At 40.6% G+C, this 9,442-nt stretch overlaps 1 long non-coding RNA gene across 1 annotated transcript; it reads left to right on the forward strand.

Annotated features, from left to right (window-relative positions):
- Window positions 1-1,360: 1,360 nt before the first annotated feature.
- Window positions 1,361-6,568, forward strand: LOC310862761. Its single transcript, XR_014569616.1, has 5 exons — window positions 1,361-1,456; window positions 5,376-5,452; window positions 5,966-6,143; window positions 6,355-6,431; window positions 6,528-6,568. It is a non-coding gene; the product is annotated as an uncharacterized lncRNA (long non-coding RNA).
- Window positions 6,569-9,442: the final 2,874 nt, after the last annotated feature.

Raw genomic sequence — 9,442 nt, forward strand, 5'->3', positions numbered from 1 at the left:
AGGCCAATAATCATGAATCAGACCATGATCCATTATCTTTAAAAATGCATAGTCACAGTTATGATTATTTAATAATAAACCCCTTTGTTTTTCTTTCAGGTTACTATCAGGGGTAGAACAACAGTGTGTGACAACTACACAGCAGGGATTGTCGAACACCTCACCTTGGAGAATTGGACAACAGCAGCCAATCTGATTGTCAGACACCAAGAACTGTTTGGAGAACTTAAGAACAATGTCCTACAGTTGATAGAGGATGAGAGCAAAAAACTGTGTAGTCCATCCCAGGGTTTTATGTTGTGGCGGTCATCGGCAGATGATTTGAAGGCATTTTCGTTCGCCCAGTTGCTGTCAGATCTCCAGTCTATGTCACCTTTCATATTTTCTATATTTAATCAACTCACCAAACAGTCTCCCCATGTCACCTGTGCTGCTGCTGCAATAGCTCTGAGAGGAAGGGAACCACGCTTATCAGCCTTTGCATATTATGTGGACAGTGTTCTACTGTATGGAGGGGCAAAGAAGGCAGTTTTTAAAAGGCTCAGCAAACTGGGTATAACCACAACGCACACCAACGCTGTGAAAAAGCTCACAGAATTGGCAAAGACCTGCGGCGAAGATTTTCACCTACTGAAAGTAGCAAGTGAAATCTTCGGGAACCCCGACACTGCCGACAGAGTGGAGCAAATCAGCTTCACAGACACTGCTGAAGGCGGAGGTGCTATGGCTGCTGAAACAAGCCCACTGAGTGACACAGCGAGTGCAAGGGACCTGGATGAAGCTATCCTCAGCTTTGATCTGTCTGTCTTCTCAGGTTAGAAGGGCTATTCTTTTTGTTGATCGTTGTTTATTTTGTCGCTGCATAAGTGTTTATCCTTTAATGTTATGAGTCCATTTATGTGTTAACAATTTTTTTTCTGTGTGTGTATGTGTGTGTGTGTGTGTGTGTGTGTGTTATACAGATGAAACCACCCAAAGCACCATGGAGAACACCATCGCTGCACAGGGAGGTGCTGTTCTCCCCAGCTGCACTTCACAGACTGATCAGGGGACTGGCGATGGCACAAATGTGGCCGGCAGTGTCTTGCCGCTAGGACCATCACAACCAACACCACCACCCACATATTCCATCATATTTGACAATCTGGATTTCTTCATCCGCCCACACCACCAGTCTACCAGCCAAGCAAACAAATCTATCCACTGGGTTCACCACATGGCTGTAGAAGACAGAGTGCCCATAACCCATCTCAGCAGGGACAAGCCAACTCATCCAATTATGGACTATAACATTGGGAACTCCCTTCCTGGTCCTGAGATCCAAGCCCATATGCGACGTGTCATAGGGAGCCGCATTCTGACCCAGTACCTGGATGCTTTCAAGCCATTATCTGCTGTAGTGGCTAGTCACATCCCTCACCAATATTCAGACACAATGTCAGAGGCCTCCACCCACGTAACTCATTCTTGAGATGAGGGACAAAAGTGGAAAAAACATGTCCCACACATAAGAGCCTTATTATTGTTAAAAATAAATTAATTTAATAAAAATAAAAGCACTTGCAAAGTTAAATGTAATACAGTTGTGTATTATTATGCCATTAATTTCATTATAATTGTTTTCATATGCCATCTGAATTAGTTAAAAGCAGGCACTGTACCCAAAAACGCCTGTATTTAGCCTGTCCCCAGCAAGTGGTCATAATTTCAAACTGCTAAAAAAGTGTCTAATACTGTCACAATCACATAAATATACATACTAAATTAAAGTAGATTGTCAACAACATAGCAAACAATATACACAATAATTTTAATTTATATTTTCCATTAGATATCTCATATCAAATGTGTGTCCCACGTCTCCCGTCAACTCCGTCAGGTTTTTTAAAAGTCTTAAATTAATCAGAAAATATTGTCGACAGATTTAGCCTGAAGACTCCTTTTCCAAGTCCCGTTTGTATTTGTTGCAACTGTGGAGCACCTGGTCTGAAAAGCATTCAATTGTTTGATATTTTAAACAAACAATGTTGATATCAGGGTGGTCACAGCTTTTACATGTCAACTCCGTCAGGACATTATTATGATCTTTGTTAAGAATTCCAAAATAATGTTTATTATAAAAGTTTAGGGTTAGGTTTAGCTAACAAATGAAGCAAAAACAAAATGGCTACATTGTACTACAGAGGGTTAAGATGAAAACAAATGACATTTTGTCAACTCCGTCAGACGTCAACTCCGTCAGGTTTTGTGTCTGACGGAGTTGACATGTATCTGACGGAGTTGACAAAAGTGTTCCTAAAACAATAAAATTATAGTTTTTGAATAATGGGACGTATTCTAATTTGGCACACAGTTAGAGCATGCCTTAAGGAACATTTTTGGCTATAGGGCCATCACAGATTTGTCTCGTGGTGACCATGGCAGCCATTTTCCAAAATTGCCGCCACCTGATGTTATTTTACAATAACTCAAGTTCTACACCACCTAGGATCTTGATTCTGGTGACTAAGACTACATTTTCAAGGATGAGGGATACATTGGTACTATTTAGATTTGTCCTGTGACCATGGCAGCCATTGTTTTTCAAAATGGCCGCCACCTGCTGTTATTTTACAATAACCCAAGTTTTAGACCACATAGGATCTTGATTCTGCCGACTAATAATACATTTTAAAAGATGAGGAATACAGTGGTACTATTTAGATTTGTCCTGTGACCATGGCAGCCATTGTTTTTCAAAGTGACCACCAACCTGCTGTTATTTTACCAATAACTCAAGTTTTAGACCACCAAGGATCTTGATTCTGGCGACTAATCATTACATTTTCAAGGATGAACTTTCTCTGGGAGGGGTCAGGGCTTATTTCAGGTGCAGGTTGAGTTGCTACTGACAGGACATTAAAAGGAGGTGGGCTTTCTGGCCTTTGACTTGTCTCTTTCAGGTACAGACGCACAGTTTGACTTCACTGGCCACTGCAGTGTGGCGTTGTATCTTGGTGGCCTCCTGCCAGTGTTTCTCCATCCTTCTCATGAGCTCTGTGTTCTGGGGCTCTGTTATAGTCAACTTACATTGTCTTGGCTGGAGATTGCTTTCCTGCAGGGTCCAGCCCAGTCTTGTGCAGATGGCTACTGGCCCACCTGGAGGCCCCAACCTCACTTGTTTGGTTGGTGTGATTAGGTGGGGTGGTCTTCCCCAATCAGGATGAAGGGTTTGACCCTTTCAAACGGCAGTCTGGCCAAGTGTCTGTATTTAGTTGTGAGGCTAGATACAGGATACGATTGCTCACCCAGCCCCAGGTGACTTGAGGTGAAGGCTCCTTTGATTTGGTAACATTGCTTTGGTTGACATGCTGGGGACACAGAACGACACTGATGCCTTCAGTGTCTGCACATCCTGCCTGATAGTCCTGAAGGCAGATCTTCTGTCTTCAGTCTTTCACTCACTGTTCACTGCTCACTGTTCACCTCAAGCAGGTCTTCAAGGTGTTTGCCTTTGCACAGGCTATATGGCTAGGACTCATGCTTCAACCACTCAGAGAACTCCAACAGGGTGTTGGTTGCTCCTGGGCCGCAGAGCATTGTGCGGCAGAATTCAGCTCTCATCCCTGGTGGCAGCTTGTTGAGGAGTCGTGCAACATGTGAGCCGCATCTAAGTTCTGTGTCTCCCTCTGGGCCTAGGGTAGACACTTGCTATTTTCCGTAACACTAATTGGTGGGGCTGTCCAAACTTGTTGTTTAGGTGTCAATCGGGTCTCTGTTTGTGAAGTCGGGTCTAGGTGGTCTAGAAGATGAGTTATTTAGTCAGGGGATATTAATACAATCTGGTAATAAATTCCTTATCAAGAATTTTCTTCACCAATGTGTTTGGAAGGGTGTCTACTAACATATCCCACATTGCTTTATATTCAACCACCCTAGGGGACCTTTTGACAGCTGCTGAAAGTTGGGGTACCATCAACAACCTATATAAGGCAAAATGTTCATTATGCTTTAAGTAGCATGTGACATGTCAAACTAGGGAGTTTTCATGATTCTGAATGCATTCCAAGCATTAGCTATGCACGAAGAACACTCCTTGGGCTGAAAACGGCCATAGCCATCATCACAAAATGAGGTCAGCACATTTGGGCAAGTGGATATATGGCCGAATTTAGCCCAAGGGGTTTGACCCCTAGTTTGGCCATAGACTCCCTAGTTTTGCCATAGCCACTTGGTATGGTACCCAACTTTCAGCAGCTGTCAAAAATGCCTCTAGGGTGGTTCAATAGAAACCAATGTGGGATATGTTAGTAGACACCTTTACAAACACATTGGTGAAAAAATTCTTGGTAAGAAATGTATTCACAGATTTGACATTATTCTGATAATAGGCCTATTCCCTGACTTTTTAAATGGCTGCCATTGTCACGGGATAAATTAAATAGATAAAACTGTATTCCTCCTCATTGAAAATGTAGGATTAGTCATCAGAATCAAGATCCTAGGTGGTGTAGAACTTGAGTTATTGTAAGATAACAGCAGGTGGCTGCCATTTTGAAAATGGCTGCCATGGTCACAGGGCCAATATAAATAGTACCACTGTATTCCTCATCCTTGAAAATGTGGGATTAGTCACCAGAATCAAGATCCTAGGTGATCTAGAACCTAAATCAGTTAAACTTGTCAACTCCGTCAGATGTTCGTCAACTCCGTCAGATGTTCGTCCCGTGATGTTTTTGTTAATTTCCAAAGAAATAGAAAATGTGATGTTAAATATTTTGTGCATATGTATTGAAACACCAACTGAAATGATACGTAATGATGATTTTTTTTTTTTTACATGGTTTTCATGTTATAATATTGAAAATAGAGGTTGAAATTACGGATTTGAGAAATTGGATATTTCATAATAGTGTGATATTGGAAAAAAACAATATTAAAATAATTGTATTACTTAACTTGATTACTGAAAGCCATTATAAGATAACTGAGGACTTTATATTATTGTTGAAATTATCAAATTCAATTAAAAGGTATTTTAGTGTGTCTGACGGAGTTGACATGAATCGGGTATTAAGTGCATAAATGTCCCATTTTAGAAAGAAATGTTATGCGAAAAACCTGTTCCTTCTCAATATTGGTAGTTGAGACCTGTGTCTACAAATACATCCATTTGATTTGAATGTATCTTAAAAAAAAAAAAAATCCAGTTTGAAAAAAGTTTTGTCCCTTATCTCAAGAATGGGTGAAGTATTAAATTACTTACCTTACACTACAACTCAGTTGTACCATTGAGTTAACTTTTTATTAAGTTGAGCAAGTAACAACTAGTGTACTGGCATAGGATTTAAACTAAAACGTTATGCTACTATAATCCATATATTCTTCCTTCATAGCATCCTCTTGGACTTCTGTTCAAAGATGAGAACCAAACTGGGGACTTGGTAGACGTTTTACAGCACATCCAGAATGAGTAAGTACGGCTTGTCTTGGAATTTATGAAACAATGTTCGTATTCGTGCAGTTTGTCAATACCACGGCATGCAAAAGAAAAAGTCAGTGTTTGTGCATTTCAGCGGCCATTGTTTATCAAAAAGTGACACTTGAACTTGCCAAATTAGTGATTTTCTACCACTAGTCATCTCAATCACATCATGGCATTAAGGGATTTACATCACTCATCGCACAGTTGCCCAACTTTACATGTCATAGACATTGTAACATCATCATTGATGTCATTACTGACCATAGTCATCAAAGATCGCACAATGTGGGACATGTTTGATATTTGATAATGATATATTGGAAAAAGCCTGTATGTATCTCTACCATTCCAATATCGTTGAGTGCAGGGGCTTGATTACATGCTGCAGGTGCCCCACTGGCATTAAGTTTTGAAATAAGGAAAATATATAATTTACTTACATATGCATCTGAAGGGAAGGGTTTTGATAAATCTAGTAAGTCTACTTGATGTTTCATGTAGGTATGTGCCAAAGGTCCCACATGGACTGGAAAGTGTTTTTGTAGGTGGGGACAGACTGACAGAGGGGAACAGTTGGAACGTCCAGTTGTCCTATGCCGAAGGAGAGAGCAGGGAAGACAGACTGGAAGGCCTTGTCTTCAAGTTTGAGGATTGGCATGCAATCCGGAACCTGTTTGAGGTGGGTGAACTCACTCAATGTTTGACCTCAAACAGTTTATTCACAACAGTATGGACTAGCAGCCAATTACTGTACCACTTCCCCTGAAAACAAAGTTTGGACTAACTTGACTTATCTATGCTATCATGCTAATTATCATGACAATAATATTTCCTCCTAAATGAAATTGTTTGCTTACTGTAGCCTACTACAACATCATTTGGATTTTTAGATCTATCATCTGGTCTTTTACAAGGAGGATTCAGCCAGAGATCATGGGACACTGTTTTCAAATATGAACAGGTTGAGGTAAAAAAAGAAATGTTCAAAGTGTTCTGTTCTGTTTTTATATATAGATATTCTGATTCTAAGAGCCTTGTTAGCTATTTTCCAAATATTTTGCAGAGATGTTCTTTGTGATGAACTCCACCATGAATTACGGCTTGGCACTTTATCATTACGACTTACATATATCACTCATTCTTGAGATGAGGGACAAAAGTGGAAAAAACATGTCCCACACATAAGAGCCTTATTATTGTTAAAAATAAATTAATTTAATGAAAATAAAAGCACTTGCAAAGTTAAATGTAATACAGTTGTGTATTATTATGCCATTAATTTCATTATAATTGTTTTCATATGCCATCTGAATTAGTTAAAAGCAGGCACTGTACCCAAAAACGCCTGTATTTAGCCTGTCCCCAGCAAGTGGTCATAATTTCAAACTGCTAAAAAAAGTGTCTAATACTGTCACAATCACATAAATATACATACTAAATTAAAGTAGATTGTCAACAACATAGCAAACAATATACACAATAATTTTAATTTATATTTTCCATTAGATATCTCATATCAAATGTGTGTCCCACGTCTCCCGTCAACTCCGTCAGGTTTTTTAAAAGTCTTAAATTAATCAGAAAATATTGTCGACAGATTTAGCCTGAAGACTCCTTTTCCAAGTCCCGTTTGTATTTGTTGCAACTGTGGAGCACCTGGTCTGAAAAGCATTCAATTGTTTGATATTTTAAACAAACAATGTTGATATCAGGGTGGTCACAGCTTTTACATGTCAACTCCGTCAGGACATTATTATGATCTTTGTTAAGAATTCCAAAATAATGTTTATTATAAAAGTTTAGGGTTAGGTTTAGCTAACAAATGAAGCAAAAACAAAATGGCTACATTGTAGGCTACTACAGAGGGTTAAGATGAAAACAAATGACATTTTGTCAACTCCGTCAGACGTCAACTCCGTCAGGTTTTGTGTCTGACGGAGTTGACATGTATCTGACGGAGTTGACAAAAGTGTTCCTAAAACAATAAAATTATAGTTTTTGAATAATGGGACGTATTCTAATTTGGCACACAGTTAGAGCATGCCTTAAGGAACATTTTTGGCTATAGGGCCATCACAGATTTGTCTCGTGGTGACCATGGCAGCCATTTTCCAAAATTGCCGCCACCTGATGTTATTTTACAATAACTCAAGTTCTACACCACCTAGGATCTTGATTCTGGTGACTAAGACTACATGTTCAAGGATGAGGGATACATTGGTACTATTTAAATTTGTCCTGTGACCATGGCAGCCATTGTTTTTCAAAATGGCCGCCACCTGCTGTTATTTTACAATAACTCAAGTTTTAGACCACATAGGATCTTGATTCTGCCGACTAATAATACATTTTAAAAGATGAGGAATACAGTTGTACTATTTAGATTTGTCCTGTGACCATGGCAGCCATTGTTTTTCAAAGTGACCACCAACCTGCTGTTATTTTACCAATAACTCAAGTTTTAGACCACCAAGGATCTTGATTCTGGCGACTAATCATTACATTTTCAAGGATGAACTTTCTCTGGGAGGGGTCAGGGCTTATTTCAGGTGCAGGTTGAGTTGCTACTGACAGGACATTAAAAGGAGGTGGGCTTCCTGGCCTTTGACTTGTCTCTTTCAGGTACAGACGCACAGTTTGACTTCACTGGCCACTGCAGTGTGGCGTTGTATCTTGGTGGCCTCCTGCCAGTGTTTCTCCATCCTTCTCATGAGCTCTGTGTTCTGGGGCTCTGTTATAGTCAACTTACATTGTCTTGGCTGGAGATTGCTTTCCTGCAGGGTCCAGCCCAGTCTTGTGCAGATGGCTACTGGCCCACCTGGAGGCCCCAACCTCACTTGTTTGGTTGGTGTGATTAGGTGGGGTGGTCTTCCCCAATCAGGATGAAGGGTTTGACCCTTTCAAACGGCAGTCTGGCCAAGTGTCTGTATTTAGTTGTGAGGCTAGATACAGGATACGATTGCTCACCCAGCCCCAGGTGACTTGAGGTGAAGGCTCCTTTGATTTGGTAACATTGCTTTGGTTGACATGCTGGGGACACAGAACGACACTGATGCCTTCAGTGTCTGCACATCCTGCCTGATAGTCCTGAAGGCAGATCTTCTGTCTTCAGTCTTTCGCTCACTGTTCACTGCTCACTGTTCACCTCAAGCAGGTCTTCAAGGTGTTTGCCTTTGCACAGGCTATATGGCTAGGACTCATGCTTCAACCACTCAGAGAACTCCAACAGGGTGTTGGTTGCTCCTGGGCCGCAGAGCATTGTGCGGCAGAATTGTGCGACTCTCATCCCTGGTGGCAGCTTGTTGAGGAGTCGTGCAACATGTGAGCCGCATCTAAGTTCTGTGTCTCCCTCTGGGCCTAGGGTAGACACTTGCTATTTTCCGTAACACTAATTGGTGGGGCTGTCCAAACTTGTTGTTTAGGTGTCAATCGGGTCTCTGTTTGTGAAGTCGGGTCTAGGTGGTCTAGAAGATGAGTTATTTAGTCAGGGGATATTAATACAATCTGGTAATAAATTCCTTATCAAGAATTTTCTTCACCAATGTGTTTGGAAGGGTGTCTACTAACATATCCCACATTGCTTTATATTCAACCACCCTAGGGGACCTTTTGACAGCTGCTGAAAGTTGGGGTACCATCAACAACCTATATAAGGCAAAATGTTCATTATGCTTTAAGTAGCATGTGACATGTCAAACTAGGGAGTTTTCATGATTCTGAATGCATTCCAAGCATTAGCTATGCACGAAGAACACTCCTTGGGCTGAAAACGGCCATAGCCATGTTAAGGCAATCTGTCGGTGTGCACATATAACACAGTTGAACACAATAATCGAGACAGACACAATTCAGAGTTTCAGAGTATTGGAATAGATTGTATTCGAATACGAAGTAGCCATGTAGCGTTACAATGGAACACCACACACTGACTCAACACATCTTAGTCAGACTTCAGTTTAAGTACATTATTACCCCCCC

The sequence above is a fragment of the Protomyctophum parallelum genome (assembly GCF_964188405.1).
Source record: "Protomyctophum parallelum genome assembly, chromosome: 1".
NCBI lineage: Eukaryota > Metazoa > Chordata > Actinopteri > Myctophiformes > Myctophidae > Protomyctophum > Protomyctophum parallelum.